The sequence below is a fragment of the Lissotriton helveticus genome, chromosome 2_1 (assembly GCF_964261635.1).
Source record: "Lissotriton helveticus chromosome 2_1, aLisHel1.1, whole genome shotgun sequence".
NCBI classification, from domain to species: Eukaryota; Metazoa; Chordata; class Amphibia; order Caudata; family Salamandridae; genus Lissotriton; species Lissotriton helveticus.
The window spans coordinates 168,398,861-168,417,347 of NC_136059.1; positions in this window are offsets into that span (position 1 = coordinate 168,398,861).

The window sequence follows — 18,487 nt, forward strand, 5'->3', positions numbered from 1 at the left end:
AACACGTTTTGGGACCCCCCTTTTTTCTCGGCCCCCGCTTGACGAATCCCCCCAAAACTTTCAGGGAAGGAGCAGAACTGAGCTGGCCAATTGCACGCAATTTCCTCAATCGACGCCAAAGTTATTCCCAATAGAATGTTGCGGATTTCCTATGGTAACTATATATACCTACTGATGACCCCCAGTAGGTAATACATACATACATACATACATATATATATATATATATATATATATATATATATATATATATATATATATATATATAAATATATATATATATATGTATGTATTACCTACTGGGGGTTGCACGCAATTTCCTCAATCGACGCCAAAGTTATTCCGAATAGAATGTTGCGGATTTCCTATGGTAACTATATATACCTACTGGCGACCCCCAGTAGGTAATACATACAAACATATATATATATATATATATATATGTATATATATATGTATGTATGTATTACCTACTGGGGGTCGCCAGTAGGTATATATAGTTACCATAGGAAATCCGCAACATTCTATTGGGAATAACTTTGGCGTCGATTGAGGAAATTGCGTGCAATTGGCCAGCTCAGTTCTGCTCCTTCCCTGAAAGTTTTGGGGGGATTCGTCAAGCGGGGGCCGAGAAAAAAGGGGGGTCCCAAACGTGTTTTCCCCATGTTAATTTCCATATATATATATATATATATATATATATATATTCACTGAAAAAACCATAGGTTATAGACCATATATAGTTAGGAATTAGCATTTACAAAACCTTGAAAATTCACTGAAAAAACCATAGGTTATAGACCATATATAGTTAGGAATTAGCATTTAAAAAACCTTATTTTACTCACACAAAACCATTCAAATTCCATATATAGTTAGTTGTACTAACTATATATCGCGCACCCGCAATCCACTGCTGATCATGTCACATATTACATCATTCATGACATGGTCAGTGACATCACTGATGACATCACTGAGACATCTCAAATGACATCACTGATGACATCACTGATGACATCTCAAATGACATCACTGATGACATCACTGATGACATCTCAAATGACATCACTGATAACATCTCAAATGACATCACTGATGACATCTCAAATGATATCACTGATGACATCACTGATGACATTTCATTTGACATCAATGGCCACATCACTGATGATATCATTCATGTGACAATACAATTCATCTCCTCACACTTTAATATAACCTCTGTTACACCCAGTGTTAAATACAGAATATAATTTTTTAAACCATTGACACACCAATACTAGTTACTACATACGCACTCACTGATTCCTACGTCTACACACACATTCACTCATTCACCCATACAATCATTCATACATACAATCACTCATCTTTACAACACTATCATATGCACTCATACACCTATACAGACACTCACACTCTGCCACTCATCCATGGAGTTACTCACACACCTAGTCAGTCCTGTAAAGAATCAATCACACTTCCATTTTCTAATCTATACAGTTAAACATAGAGTACCTTACATTTTCAAACATATACTAACACATACTTACTCTCTTATACAATCATTGATACAAGAACACATTGATCTGCACAGAGTCACACATCTCCCAGCCAGCCACACACACACTCAGTCTCCCATACAAATACTTGGGCAACCAATCAATAACCCATATAGTTACTCATATAGCTACTGATCAACACATGCAGCAGTTTACAGAACAACAGACATAATGATGCACAAATTAAGACAGTTTAGTCACTAACCCATGCACTCAGTGACACACATTTATTCACTCACTCATACAGTCAGTCATGCACCTACTAAATCCTTCATCCAGACACTTCTACATCCACTCATTCTTCAATATGTAAGACATATTTTAACTTTACAGAAACATACAGTCACTGGATTTTGTCATCAGTGATGTCATCAGTGATGTCATTTGAGATGTCATCAGTGATGTCATCAGTGATGTCATTTGAGATGTCATCAGTGATGTCATCAGTGATGTCACTGACCATGTCATGAATGATGTAATATGTGACATGATCAGCAGTGGATTGCGGGTGCGCGATATATAGTTAGTACAACTAACTATATATGGAATTTCAATGGTTTTGTGTGAGTAAAATAAGGTTTTTTAAATGCTAATTTCTAACTATATATGGTCTATAACCTATGGTTTTTTCAGTGAATTTTCAAGGTTTTGTAAATGCTAATTCCTAACTATATATGGTCTATAACCTATGGTTTTTTCAGTGAATTTCATTGGTTTTTTAAAAGCTAATATCTATAGCTGTAAAATGTATTCTTCTTTAAATCAAAAAATATATTTTATATGTTTATTAATATTTTTTTATTATTATTTTTTTTTGTTCGCTCCCGGTTCGCGAACCGGGAAGCTTCCCGTTAGCTCAATGTGGTGCCGCGACCCGGTCCGCGAACCGGTAAACGTTCCGTTTGCGCAACTGCCGCGTTAGAAATCAACATCGTGACGCATCGCGGAAGCGCGACGTATCACGTTGTCGCGTAATGCGTCTTATGACGCGCCGCGTTAGCGCACCCGGAAGTGCTCCGGTACGCGAACTGAGACGCGAAGCGCAGCTCCCCGGAAGCGATCCCGGGCGCGTCGCGAAAGCGCGACGTATCGCGTTGCCGCGTAATGCGTCTTATGACGCGCCGCGTTAGCGCACCTGGAAGTGCTCCGGAGCGCGAACCGAGGCGCGAAGCGCAGCGACCCGGAAGCGATCCGGGGCGCGTTCCGCAGCGCGTAACATAAGCGTAACAGGTCATGTGACTTGTTAATAAAACTTTTCATTGGTTCATTTCACTTTTGGTTTCATAATGATGTAAGGCTAGGTCAGGTGACCTAAAAATAACACTTTTCATTGGTTTAGAACTATTGTTTTTCCCAAATGATGAAAACCCCTCCTTCTTTCCTCACTCTGACTTTCATCTTTGTGAGAGGAAGACCTTTTTTGATATTTGAGCAATGGCTTCATTGGTAGCTTCAGCTGGTGGACCCCCACCACCACCACCACCTCCTCATGGGAAGAGAGGACCACCTCCACAGTTCATCAGCAACACAGAGGAGGAAGAGGATGAACAAGAGGAAGAGGAGACAGAAGGACCACAGTTTTTACAAGAGGAGCCCCAGGTTTCTCATCGTAAAACCAGTTTTATTTGGCAGTTTTTTTCAATCCCTGAAGGGCAGAAGAAAGTTAATGCTAGATATGTGACGTGCCTCATATGTAAAGAGGCCTTATCTAGAGGCACCTTAAAAAAGTATAGCTTCGGCAACTACACCATGCATCGTCACATGAGCAGGTGGCATCCATTAAACTACAGCCGGGCAGAGATGCGTGACCTGCAGGACAACCCATCAACTCCTGTGGCCACGACATCAACACAGGTATATTTGACAGGACCAGAGGCACGGGAAACCGTGCCAAACATTCAGGACAACTTTGTCCATATGAAGTTTACCTGTTTGTATTGCGGTGCATTACTCTCATGTGGCAATATGAGCATTACCTTAATCAACCGAGCTTATGAAAATCACAAGTGCTCTAAACGCCCCAGAAAGTAAAATTTTTTTTTGCTCCTGTTGAGCCCTTTCCAATGCCTGTTTTTTGTTGTTTCCCCTCCCAAAAAAACAAAAAAAACATAAAACTGTTCAAAAAATACAAAAAAAAAAAATGTTCAGAAAAATAAAAAAAATATAAAACAACAAAAACATTAAAAAAAAGTTATTTTCAGAACTACCTCCCCTTTCAAAAAAAATTGCTAGAATGTTTAGCACTCTGGCAAGCTGTATTTCTTTTGGTTCGCTTCCTGGTTCGCTCACCGGTACGCGAACCGGGAGCGAACCAAAAGATTTTTTTTTTAAAAAAAGAAGAGTAAGTATAAGGGAAGTAAACAGAGAGTAATGTTAAAACAAAGACAGCTATAGGGTCTAAACCAGAGATACTGTTTAATAGATTTATTTACCGAAGAAAAGAGGGAAGAGGATATAATTGTGAAAAACAAAATAGATAAGGAAGTGAAAGAAAAAAAGGAGAGTAGAAGAATAACAAAGAAGAGTTTCTTAGAGAATATGAGTGAATGTTCAAAATAAGATTAAAACATGTGGAATAACAGAGAGAAAAAACAGAAAGCAGAAAAGAAGAAGTAACAGAAAAAGAATAATTGAAACAGCAAAGAAATGTAAATAACATAGGGCCATATTATCAACATAGGCAATAAAAGTTTTGCAGCTTTTATCGGCAGAAATGTGTCGCTTAAGCCGCTTTTGCGGCAGAAAACTGCCGCTAAAACCACTTTTGCAGCAGTTTTCTGCCGATAAAAACAGCAATAATTTTATTGGCTGTGTTCATAATATGCCCCTTAGTGTGCTTCAACTACACAGAAAAAGCATAATGAACAAGTAGTGAAAGAGTGATCAGTCAAAGACACTAAGAGTAATAGAGACGGAGTGAGTGAACAAGAGTGAGGAACTATGAGAAGAGAGGGACTGAGAAAAGGAGTGGAAGGAGTAGAGTAAGTAAGTAGGTAATAGAGAAAGGAATGAGGGAAGTAGCAAAGGCAGGAAACTGAGGGTTAAAGAAATGAAGCTGTGGAACTAATAGTAGGTGAATGTGATAGAAATGTAACGAAAAGAGTACAAAACATTTACCTTATAATTGTCGTTAAGTTAGTCACTTGTTATTTTTATACTTTCAATCAGTTCGCGTACTGGGGCGCTCCCCGGGAAGCGCTCCATCAAAAAAGGTGGGAAAGTAATTTACAGAAAAACGACTGGAGACACTTTCACCAAATATAGATTAGCTCATACTACATACCAATCCCTACCATTTTCACAAATTTGATTGAAATTCCATTTAGCCATTTAGCCTGTAGACCTTTCTAAATACCGTGAGGTAAATTACTTCACAGAACACATCTGAAGTGTTGGAATTGACAACCAATGAAAATGTTACTTTCATTTTCTACTTTTTTTACCTGACATTTGATTCGTTATATACCTGAATATATTTAAAGGAAGAGAAGGGAACACAGCCATTTTGACTACTACTTCCTGGTGTACATTTCAATTGGATTTTCACTAATCACTTCAACTTCTTTGTAAAGGTAAGTTGTTATTTTAAAAACTGAAGTATATTGTGCACTATAAGTTAATATGGTAAACTTTTTCTGATAGTTATATATTATCCCTCTGTAGTAGTTATAGATTTAGATAGACTTCTCTGTTATAGTTATGGATGGAGTTAGGTTTCTCTTGTATAATTATGAATTTACTTACGTTAAATCACATACACTTTTTTATATTCCTACTTCCACTCTGATACTATACACTGCCCAAAGATAAATTCACTGATAAAAACTGCCTATCTAAAATTAATCCCAACAGTGCCCTATCTGTACTAATATATTTTTTTTTATCCAAATTTCAGGCAAAATGGAAGGCGAACAGAAAGTTTCATTTCAAATTGTCCTGCAAGAGAGCAACCAAGAAATAATTGATCCAAATTATATAGAATTTATGGATGAAACTTGGGACCAAGAACTACTGCAATGTGTGCAAGCAGTAGATGTCCTCCTTCAAAATGAGGACATTTTACACACTCAAACATTACAAGCTATGTTCAATGAAAATAACGACATTTCAGACAGTGAAATGTTAGACATTTTATTAAATTTTGAAACACAATCACAATAATAAATAATTGCTTAAAAAATAAAGAAATTAAAAAATAATCAACAAAACAAACAATCAATTAACATACAATATTAGAAAAGTCTATCATTCTTTTTTCCTTTTAGTACGCTTCCCAGAACGCTTCCCGGTTCGCGGACCGGGCGCTCCCCACGCAAAAAAACAAAAAAACATTTATCTTTTTTTGCCCTGCGGGGCCCTTTTAAAGCCTCTACATCAAACCTAGGGGGTCAGGGAGGATCTACTATGCCCCCTTATGGTCATTTGCTCCTTCGCTTTGGCCTCCTCTTGTCTCTCGATCCTACCGAGAGACAAGATGGCGGCCGCTACGGACTGTTTGGAATGTTTACAGACACCGGAGAGCCAATCAGCTTCGCTACGCGAAGTTCCGTTACGCGTCAAGTACGCGAACCGGAGCGCTGCCCAGAGCGCGCTTACAGATATATATCTTTTTTTTAACGTTAATTTCTCAAAATCCACTGGAGCACATATATTGAGACCTAGCAAAGGCACATCGGGCTACCAGTCCCTACAATTTTGCCAAGTTTCGTGCAAATCCATTCAGCCGTTCGGGCTAAAAATGAGGCCAACCGCCCTATGGAAATTAACATGGGAAAAACGCGTTTTTGGACCCCCCTTTTTTCTCGGCCCCCTCTTGACGAACCCCCCCAAATTTTCAGGGGCTGCTCAGAAACAAAATGTTCCATTTTCCTGAAAATTTCAGCTAATTCCGTCCACAAACGCCAAAGTTATTAGACATAGAATTTTCAAAAATCCCATAGAGAAAAAATCCTAACTATATATACCTACTGGCGACCGCCAGTAGGTAATATATATATATATATATATATATACGTGTATATATATATATATATATATATATATATATATATATATTAGAATCATATAATATATGGTCCACGATTGACAATATTGTTATCTGTACTTTGAAGGCCACAAAATAATTCTGTAGTATAAAATAATACAGAGGGGTAACGTGTAATATGGTCCTTCATTGTGATATCGGGGTTCTGATGACATTAATAAACCACTTGGACTTTAGCCTTGTGTTTCAAGATGTCATCAGACCCTTCAGTGGCAATATGGGACCATATTATATATTCAACTAATATATATAATCCATACTTTACATATTGAGGTGATTTTACTGTACAGAATTCTTTTGAAAGGGACTTGGAAAGCCTGCATCACCAATTCAATCTTTCCTCGCTGGACTCCTCATACTCCATGGGAGGTCCGCAGCCCTACCTGGAGCAAGCTCTGACAGTCCTGGCTCAGGAAAGATTCACCTACATGAGACTTCTCGCTTTGCCCATCACGGATTTTAACCCAACTTGGGCCCAACAGGACAATTCAGCGGCTTGCCGACTCTGAAATTACCACCGTGAATCCTGGCTCCATCTGTTGTGCTGTTGCCCAAAGTTAATCAGTGAGCTGCAGCACCTGGTTCTCCCCATCTGTAGGTTGCTTGGCCTACAAAGTTGCAGGGAAGTTTCCGAACTGTGCTTCTCTACTAAAACACCTCAAATTGCGGCCCGACTAGGGAAATTCACAGATGCAAACCGAGCCAAACTGAAACTGAAAACTGAATCATAACAGTACTCAGTCGGCCATCAAGGTGCTGAGACTATGATAAGTCTTTTCCTTAAATCCAATGTACAACCCCTTACTGCTAGATGGGACAATAATTCACAGATGCAATCCGAGCCACACTGAAACTGAAAACTGAATCATAACAGTACTCAGTCGACCATCAAGCAGGAGAGACTATGATAAGTCTTTTCCTTAAATCCAATGTACAACCCCTTACTGCTAGATGGTACAATAAATCTAGTAATAGTCATTTTTATTATTTTAAATCTTTTTAAACAACTTTTCATTTTTAACTAATTGTGTGAGAATTTAAACACGTTTTTGTTTCATTGATAGGATATTGTAACAATTGTAATTAATTAAACAATAAAGATTAATTCACGCTGTACAGAATTCAGTGACATAAAACCAGAGTTTCACAGAAATATGGAAAATATTTGATGGTTCCCTGTGAAATATTAATGTTATCATGATAATGGCAGCCCCAGACCATTCTTCAAAGCTTTACCATTGTCACCAAGGTTTTCTAGGGTATGCAGCAAAAAATGAAAATCATTCAGTATGCTCTCTTGCAGCACTATTTCCACCCATGTGGAAAATGGGTGGAAATAAAAGTCCTGTTTATCAATTAATTCCCTCCTTCAGATTTTGAATTACGAAATAATATGCAATGTCACAGGCCCCAACCGGTTCCTTCTGGGGTTCTTGGCATCAGTGCCAATTCATAATCAATTATAGCATTGATGGGTTGCCTGTCACTTACTTAAAAACTTTAGTATAGGTGTCTAAAGTTATCCCAGCTGATTTCTTATCAGTCAATCTAATGCGCTGTGAGATAATATTCACTCTTCACAAAGAATATGTTTTTAGGTCTCGTCTAAGCCATCCAGTAGGGATGGTGGGCGAGATTATAGTAAGGCTTTCGAAAAGTCTACCCAAACTGCGGATTAGGTACAGTTCATGTGAGCTGGGCACGTGCACATCGCCAGCCAGCCTTGGCATCAGAATTCAAAGGAATCCGCTCCCCCGCACCCCCCATCCGACTTCAAAAGAATGCGCTCTCCCGCCCCCGCCACAGCAATGCTGCAAGCTTGTTTTCAGTAGGCACGGGGATCACAAGCTTGTCCACAACCACAAAATGGTGAGCTAGAGATGTGCCTCGAACTTGCTTCCTGCAAGCCCCAAAGTCGGCAACTTTTGTTTTATGTTACAACTTTGCCCCAATAATTAAACCAGTTTGCGGTGACACGCATGCACACCACGCGCGTCACACTCGCGTTTTTTTTCCATTTTCATTTCGCAGCCGATTTTCATTTTGCGTCCGCCAATGTTTGTTTTTAACTCGCTGTTGGAATTTGAAGATGCAGGCACATTGCTTGCAGCACGCCCAGTTTGCACTGGAGCCATCATTTGCAACTCAATTTCATTTTGCGGCCGATTTTCATTTTGCGGCCGCCAATGCTTGTTTGTAACTCGCTGTTGGAATTTAAAGACACAGGCACATCGCTTGCAGCACGCCCAGTTTGCACTGGAGCCATCATTTACAACTCACACCCTGGAGACTACTAGACAACAGAAAAGGCGCCAAAGGCAAACCTGGATTTGGGTTTCATCTTCATACAATAAACAAATAAACATGTTCACAGGAGATCAATGTACATCTACCTGGTTTGCTCAAACAAGATGGATTGGGCGATTAACAGTACCAGCATAGGCACGGAAATGGACAACTCGAAGTGAGTTTAGGTACATCTGCCCCGGACAACCTGTAGCCAAGACACCACCTAATAATAATAATGAAGGGGTACGAGAAACACAACAATATCTTTTGTGGATCTAAACGTTTCCAAACACAGCATGAACATTTTAATTTTCATTTAAAACAAGTCCCTTTACTTCTAACCCTAGTGCCAATTAGTTTGCAAGCTCTCTTTCTAGGTGTCTGTGTTCTCTATATTTGCCATTATCGCACTTGTTTGTCTTGTCAGGACTCGGGGGCATCTTTCTTGTTGCAAAGTGCATCATCAATATCCCTTATTTGTCGATTAACAAAATCTTTAATTGCTTGTATCTGTTTGGGCCCTAAAGCCTGCTTTGATTTATGGGGCTGAAAACATGTATTCCTCAATGGCCATACATCCAGAAGACTGAAGATCCCCAGCAGAAGATCTGCATAAGGAAATCGCCACCACAGAAATGCAGAAACTAGCTCAGAATACATGAGATTTTTGGATTTCCCATCTCCGTGTAAAAGGAGAGCTTATTCTGCACAAGATCAAATCCTGAATGAGTGCGAACATTTTGCAAATAAAGGATTCTAAAAGAGAGTCAGGATGCAAAACGGTAGGTCTAAATATGCTGGTCTAAACCTTATGGCGCCTTTTGGTGTGCAATATACAAAGGCTGATAAAGTGAAGAAAAGGCAGCTTGTTTTCACATTTCGGGGCAAAACTGCTCTTTTACACAACGGCAGTTGATATGAAGTGTTATAAGTTAATATGCATCTTTTGCGTTCATGTCCATTGTTTCTTTACCTGTGTTTTTGTTCGGCACCTCCCCGCCCCGTGCTGGCACTAAAGTGGGCGAAGTACTTCTAGCCTTTTTTAAATCATTTTGTGTGGGGTGGGTACTAAGTTGATAACAAACATTTTAAGGGCGGAATCAACATAATTACCTGTCCACAATAAGCATTCGCGTTTTTACAGTGATGTTCAGGAATGCCATGTCTTTGACGGAATCATTATTTTGCGTCCAGTTTATTATCTGTTTAATTGGGGTGCTTGAAACGTGGAGAAACACTGCAGTCCTAAGAACATGCATATTATTTTCCAAGCTACAGTGATAACATATATAATCATTGTCTTTGATATAATCTAGAGATTTCATCGCAAAGCAGGTGGACCTCGGCTGTCTTTGGAGCTTTGCTTTAGCCTGTGGATCCCTATAACAGAGCCATGCTCCTTACCGGCATGCTGCCCTCGTTCTTTCGGGACCGCTGTCACCTTCCTTCCCTGATCTCTAATTGTCACCCGCTTCTGAGCTGCCGCTTTTGTCTTTGTGATTCACAGACCACCCCGGTGAAGTGGTTCAGATCGGCGGGTCATGAGGATAACGAGGTCCTTGGTGTGGTGTTGGGCAGCTCTCTCATCTTGTATGCTTTTTTTTGGGTACATCACGCTTTGCTCAGAAGGTCTTTGCTGGGCATTCTCTCTTCTCAAAGGCCTCTTGATGGGCAGCTGTGTCTTCTGCCAGGCCCCAGAGGTCTTGCTATGTTCCTTCCAGCACACCCACCTCCTGCATCACACCTACCCTCACAGGCAGTTCTCTGCGTGATGCAATTACTCTGTGGGGCTACCCTCTAGATCATCACCTTCTGTAAGAAGTACAAGAGTGTCATCCACCTCGTCTCTCTTCTAGGCCATGCTCTCCTGGCTGCTCACCATCGCCCTCTAGCTGCTGACCCTTCTTTCCAAGCAGGACATTCTGACCTTCCTGTGCGGCAACCGCTTGCTTACCTCCTGCCTGCATGCCACCGGTATCCTGATTAATGTGATCACAACCACACAAACAACAACAGACACACAACCACACACACACACAACCACACACACACAACCACACACATACAAGCACACACGCAACCACACATATAACCACACACACAACCACACACACAACCACACACACACACAACAACACATACAACCACACTAACAACCACACACAACAACACACACAACCACACACACAATCACACCGTCAGAGCACACTTTCACCAGGCACAGACACCACCAGCCATCAGTGCATGCTTTCACAGGGCACAAATACCAGCCATCAGTGTACACATCAATTGTTAACGCATCCACAATTAACTATTGGAGCAATCGCAGTATGGCGCACTTTACTTTTAAACATATTCATCTAAAGCGCAGCATGCCAGCAAAAAATAAATACACATTTTTTTTTACCTACAATTTATAGACTTTTGTTGCAATTGGTGTTGCAATATTTAGCAATGCCAATAGCTCAAATTTAATTAATGCGAAACCTATTGCATTGCAAATGCTTGTTAATATATCTTGATAGAATAAGTCTGTAATGTATTTTGATCTTTGTGTGTCATACAATGTGAAATAGTTTCCTCAATTTGATTCATGAGACAAAAAAACTATTTGTAGATTATTTGCCTGAAGGGAATTAGAGATATATTAGAGGATAAGAAACTGTAAAGACATTGTTTTTTAAATCAATGTTATTTGATATATGTTTTTCAATCTATGCAGAATATATGATATATGAAAAGATGCACTTGATTGCTTTTGAAAACACTGTTTATTAGTTAAATAAATATTAATCATATTTTATTTTAAGGAGATAGAAAGTCTGTTATCTATACTAATATAATAGAGAGCCCAAACCTTTGAGGCGGGTAATCTCAGGAACCACAGCACTAATCACAACACCCAATACTGCCTTGGAAAGGGCAGTTGCAGCAGAAGGACATAGGCTATGCAGACGCCCACCATATATATTTAAAAGGTAAAAGAACCGTGCCAGCGAAGTAGTCCCTTGTAGGCATGTCTGGGTTGTTTTGTGGGCGTGTGCTGGGGGCGTGACAAATGCTGGGGGTGTGTGGTACGTTCCGTTCTTAATGCCATGTCTCATATCATGTGCTAATCCCACCCTGCTCCCTTTAAATACCCCTGCACCCCATAATCATAACCCACCCTTACTCCTTAAAATACCCCAACACCCTTAAACACTAACCCATCTTAACCCTATAAATATACCCTGTACCCAAAACCCAAACCTATTCCTAAACCCTAAAAATACCCCTGTACCCCAAAACCCAAACCTAGCCCTGAACCCTATAAATACCCCTGTACCTCAAAACCCAAACCTACCCCATAACCCTAAAAATACCCATGTACCCCAAAATCCAAACCTAGCCCTGAACCCTAAAAATACCACTGTACCCCAAAACCCAAACCTACCCCTGAACCCTAAAATACCCCTGTACTCCAAAACCTAGCAAATCGCTTTGTCTCCCCATGCCTACCACAAATGAATGTGTTCTTCTGTAATGTAAATTGTGCTCATGCCATGTTGTCGAGTTCGCGCTAATATTGCAAGGAAAAATAAAGTAGGGAAACTCGAGTTCACACACTACTGAACGCGCACTCATCAGCAGTGCACTGTGAATCGGATCGTTTCACAGGCCTGTCACAGATAAGAAATGCTATCAAAACGAAATCCTACAAAACAATATGCTACTGGCCGGCAGCAATTCACACCCGGAAAACGTCGGTACGGGTTGCTAATTAATAATAACTTGGTGAATGTTTACCATTATTTAGTGCATGTCCATCGAGTCAAAAATAGACTAACTGGGAGCTTGTCAAAATTTATTCGCACAAAAGAGAATTCTTTTCTTGTTTAAGCATAATGCCACGAGTCCATTTTGGTAGTGAAGCGTGACTTTCCTTGTTTTGGGAGGATGTGTGGCAAAGACCAATACATGCTAAAGGCTGCATGGTAAAGGCCTCCCATTGCAAAGACTGCGTAGTAAAGGCTGGACAGTTGTCCATCCTACCCCCATCCACACCCTGAATTCTTAACCCCTTCGACGCTGATGACGAGCTGGGCTCGTCATGGCGTAGCCTCCTCGCATGCTGATGACGAGCCCAGCTCGTCACGTAACATGCGAATTAGTAAATCTCAGCGTACGGGCGGAATTCTGCCCGCACGCATGCGGTTAAATGAGATTTACAGGCAGCATCCCTCCTCTGGTTGTCCTCCTATTTCCTCTCCAACCAACACCAGTACTTAGGCACCACTAGACCCCAGACGCTCTTCAACCCAAAGAGGATCCATCTTATCTCCCATCATCATCGACTTTTCTATGGAACCTCTTAGAACTCCTACCCGTAACAGCATCAAAATCCATTAATATGCTGATGACATGCAACTCCACATCTCTGCTCTGGATGTATGATGTTACAACGCGATGATGTACATCGCTGTACATTACATTGCTGTTTTTACAATGCAAGTCATTACGGCACTGGACTTAGGAATAGTATGATTTACTATTCCAACTCCAGGTTACGTACAATAGGGAAGGTGTTGGAATAGTAAATCACACTATTCCCTAGTCTAAAGCGCCCCACAGTGCAAGTCGTGGTAACAACTTGTGTTGTAAAAGCAGCAATGTTATTGTATTGCTGTGTTTTGACCGCGTTGTTAAGGTCGTTTCCCCTCTGCATTAGGCATCCAATGCCTTAAGTACTGATTGCACCTTATCCAGACCTGGATGTCTAACACTGACCTGAAAATTAACCCTTTGAAAACTAAGGGCCTCATTTACAACATTTGTGGCCAGGGCAGTGCCGCAAGGCTTCTTGCTGTGCTGCCCTGCGTAAAAAAAATGACAGGAATGCAGCGTATCTATGAGGTACGGCGTGTTCCTGTCATCTTTCACAGCACTGACTGCTATGCTCCAATGCATGCACCCTTCCATCCAGACGCAAAGAATGCCTGTGCTGAAATCGGGTTGTGTTTGTGCAGGAAGGGACACCTACCTTCACAAAAACAAATGGTGCGCCTGCACTGGGCAGGTGCATGGTTTTGATGCATTCCCAGATTTACGCTATGTTGTAAATCTGGGAATGTGTCAAAAACCATGGGCATTGAGTGGGAACACCCACCGCAATTGACATGCCACACGTCCCCCGCGCAGTCTGAGGCAATACAGTGACTTGCACGAAATTGCCTTACACCATAACTACGAGGTCATAAAAAACCATGCAGGGTGGCATTTTGTGGCCTCGTAGATATGGGTAAGCCCAATGCGCCACCGGAACGTCAAGGAAAGTGACTTTCCGGCGACGCACTGGGATTGTAAATAACCCCCTAAATTTGTCGTATTCACCATTAATGGCAAGGAACAAATATTTCAGACCTGGATGGACAGCATGAAGCTGGATGAATTTAAAGCATAACTTTTGACCAATATCAAGCAACTCATATTGACTATTGAAATCAACCACCCTCAATGAACACATTGATTAAAAAAAGCAAAATCTCCCTAAAATGTCTACAGTTTTCAGTCTCTTTAGGCACATCCACACTCCCACAGCCACGAAGGACATCATAAGACATGAGATGGCCCAGTGGAAGAAAATAAAACTAGACTTATGACATACCATGTAAAAGAATACTATATTAAAACACTGTAATTTGCCTCCCTCCACTCTCAAAATTCAGCACTCCTCAACTATATTCACTGTTTGTATCTCTGCCTTCAACTCGTACAGAACTTACTGCCTTTTAGTTAGGGTCAGACTACAAAAAGACTACACAGAACCCCTAGCTTTCATAGATTTCGTGATTTGCTATTTCCCTGCAAAATGTATAAGTTTAACGAGATGCCTGTGATTTCCATTCTAGGAACGGCTAAAATATGACATTTCCTGAAAATCGTTCATGTTTGTTATTGATGAGTCACAGTTGGCTGCCTGCACAAAGCATGTAATAATGTGCCCATGCATTCATCTGTGCTGCACACGAAAGGGAAGTTTTGTGTTTGGTCCCTGTGGAAGTAGGTCATCCAACTGAGGGGCTAATTACAATGTCGTTCGGAAAGGATCCAAATAAGATTCGGAATCTCAGAATCCAATTCAGAATTTATGTTTCCAATCCAATCGTACATCTTTCCAGATGACCGATTAAGATGCCCGGAAACCATACAGGCTGTCTGATTCAGTTCTGAAAGGCATTCGGACAGCCTGAGTCTTTCGGAGCCAAATCGTACAGCTCTATGGACACGGTTTCTGAGTAAGGGATTACGATGAACGATTCGGACAGCCGTTCCGGTTCGGTCTCTCCAACACAAAATGGCTATCAGAATCGGATTTTGGAGGCCCGTTGCAGGCCCCCTTCACCCTGAGGCCTTCAGTTGGGGCCTGTGGGGGTACCTCTCTTTCCAAACGTGCACAATGTGGCAGGCACCATGGGTGCCCACCACAGGGTGCAAGATTTTCCCCAACCACTCATTTTTTCAATGGGAGCATGTGTTCTCGTTCGGAGCACAGGCTCCCATTGAAGTAAATTCGAGTCCGACCGAACGATGTTGGGAAGCATCGTAATCAGTCGGTTGGACTCGCAGAACCAGATTAGGTCGGAAGAGTTTCAGAACGACATTGTAAACGGCCCCTGAGTGTCACAAAGTCCTTCTAAAGCGATGTCTATGCTTCTGATGAGGTCTGGCTTTTTCAAAGATCTCTTGAATGCATTTGACTCAGTGCTTAATTTGAGCCGGTGATTTCCAGTGCGTGGCACTGGCAATTAATTGGCAACTCTGACACGTGACAATCTGCCACAGGGTGGCGCTGTCTGGTTAATCTATAGCTGACCACAACAACAGTTAATTATTGAATATACATACAAAATTACTATTACCTACCCCCCAAGCAATTCTTATAGCTTTGGATGCCTAAAATAGTCTGAATTGTCACACTTGTAGGAGTGTGATGGTTAGTAGGTGTATTGTAACATCATTTTCAGTGCTGGCAGGGGCAATGTATGGTGCTAGCTGCAGTGGCCTCCTGACGAGAGCCAAGACACTTTTTTTTCACAAATTAAGAACTGGCTGGACTGGCTTAGTGCATCCTGCAGGTATATGTGGAGGCCTGGCAGGTGAGATGTGAGCTGCCTCCCCTCTCCCTCCATGATAGGTGTTGTCAGTGGGTAGAACACGAGGACTCTTCTTATCTATCTAGCATATTTTGGTGAGTCACTGGATTATGCTGCACAGATACATTAAATTCATCTATTTTAATTTCATGCTCCAGCAGTTTACTGGCATGACTGCAGCTGTAAAAGTGCAGAATAAAAAGTACTTTAACTGATCCTGTGAACAATGGCTAATGTGGCAGTGGTGTGGAGCTGGGCCAGACACCAAGGCAAAAAGAACAACATATAAAATAACTATTTTGTCAACCTTTCACTCACGAGTAACTGTATGTAACGTAATGTACACACCTTGAATGAAAAAAGGAGCAAATTAAACTTACCTGTATTATTTGTTCTGCTAGGAAAGCTCAGTTGGTTAATGCAATCACTTCAGACTGTGTGTGTGTGTAGCCAGACGCCACTGAATTGAACCCTGGTTGATGTACTGGGGAATAGTAACATACTTACAGTACAATGAGGTCCCAGCCTGTGACAGAAAGCAGTCTGAATATGTATGTCATGAGTTTTAACAGTGTATTATGCCCAGTATAGGATATACTGCCACCACTGCTTAATTTGAGCCAGTGGTTGCAGGTGGGATACACCGGTACTCATTTCTAGAAATCGGGTCTTTTTTTTTTCTCATCAGACTTTGACCCAGAGCAAGAGAGAGAAAATGACACAAGGGGTAATGAAGGCAGGATAGACAGAAAACCTGTGAGAAAGGGAATACCCATGTATTGAAACTAACCACAAAAGTGAGATATAGGGGTGGGGACTTTATGTGGTGGATTAAAGATGCATGAGGTGGAATCCAGTGGCGGCCGACTGTGGGGGAAATGTGTGTGGGGGGGGGGTAATGCAATTTTTTTTTTTAAATCACTTACCTGTTGCTGACGCCCACTTCGCACTCCTCTGCTTCAGTTCCTGTCCCAGGTGTACCTGGAAAAGCATCACGACTCCCATCCAATCCCCATGATGCTCTCATGCTACATGAGAGCAGTGTGGGGATTGGTCTGAGCGGGCTGCTTTGACGCTCCGCTCAGGATGGGGAGTCTTTCCTGTTTCTCCAGGCCAGCAGTTCAATACAGCTGATTTGGAGAAACCTAAGTGCGTATGTGTCGGCCAAACGCACATGCTCACCTAGAAGTGCATAAACCAGTCCTCCTCCCCCCTCCCATGCCCCTGCCCTGCCCTGCACATGCAGGCTCAGACCCAGCAGCTAAAAAATAAAATGTTAGTAAGATATTGTTTTATTTTTTAGCTGCTGCCTCTGAGCCATTGGGGCGACGCTCCTATGCCATTGCGGAGGAACCACTGCTGGTGAAATCAAGACTACGCAGCCTTTGTATTTAGCACACAGATACTCTAGAACCAGCTGGGAACCTCTGAGAAAGAAAAGGGCCCTGGTACTTCTTCTTTACAGATTAAGCACCGGCTGCCTCAGCTTCAAGCATGTATTTCATACAGGGTAAGACAGGCTGCATTGAGGATATGAAAGGGCGTCAAAAAATATGTAAATAGATTCAGTATTTGGTTTGAATGGTTAGAGTGCGTTCAAAAATTATATTTCGGTGATCGAAGAGGATGGCGATGACACAGGAGGGAGAAGTGATGGCAGAGGGAGGTGAGGACAAGGTGGGCCAATGACCCAGTGAGGCGATGGCAGAGAAAAGGGGGGATGATGACAGAGGAAGCGGTGGGGGGGAGGTTCATGGCAGAGGAGGAGGAATAACAGTGATTGCAAAGAAAGGTGATGACATGAAGGTGTGGGCAGAAGAAGAGAAGATCGGAGAGGGTAATGGCAGGAGAGGTTAATGTTGGGAGCACCTGGATACCCTCGCGGGTGATTAGCCTTGCTCTTCAAATCCGAGTTGATTGATTGTTTGATTCAATCAATCAACCAATCAATTTGAACCACTCAATTTGATCTTTATCATGTACAAAAGTATCCATTAAAACACAATAAAAATCACATGCAATTACAATATAACACATAAATAATGAAAACATTCAATTTTGATTGATTGATTGATTGATCGATTGAGGTTTTCGGGGCTTTAAACTAGGATACCTCAAGGAATATTGATAGATTATAAGCAATGTAAAATTGCCGCAAACGTAACTTTATGTTGCAAAATGTCCCTTTTGGTGAGCTACAGTTTCCATGTTGCTGCTGCAAACTCCTGGGGTCTGTCTATATACAGTTACAGCCATCCAGCGATAAAGTGTGCCATCTTTTACAGGAACCTGTTTGCAAGCTTTGCTGGGCCCCCAGAGGATCCGCAGGACCCACAGGTGTAGAAAAGTCAGCCCATACCGCACCCGATGCCCAGGCTGCTGGTGCAGGGCGACTCTTCGTTTCCATCTTGTATAATTACCAAATAAAGAGACGGGCACTGGAAGCAGGAAAACAA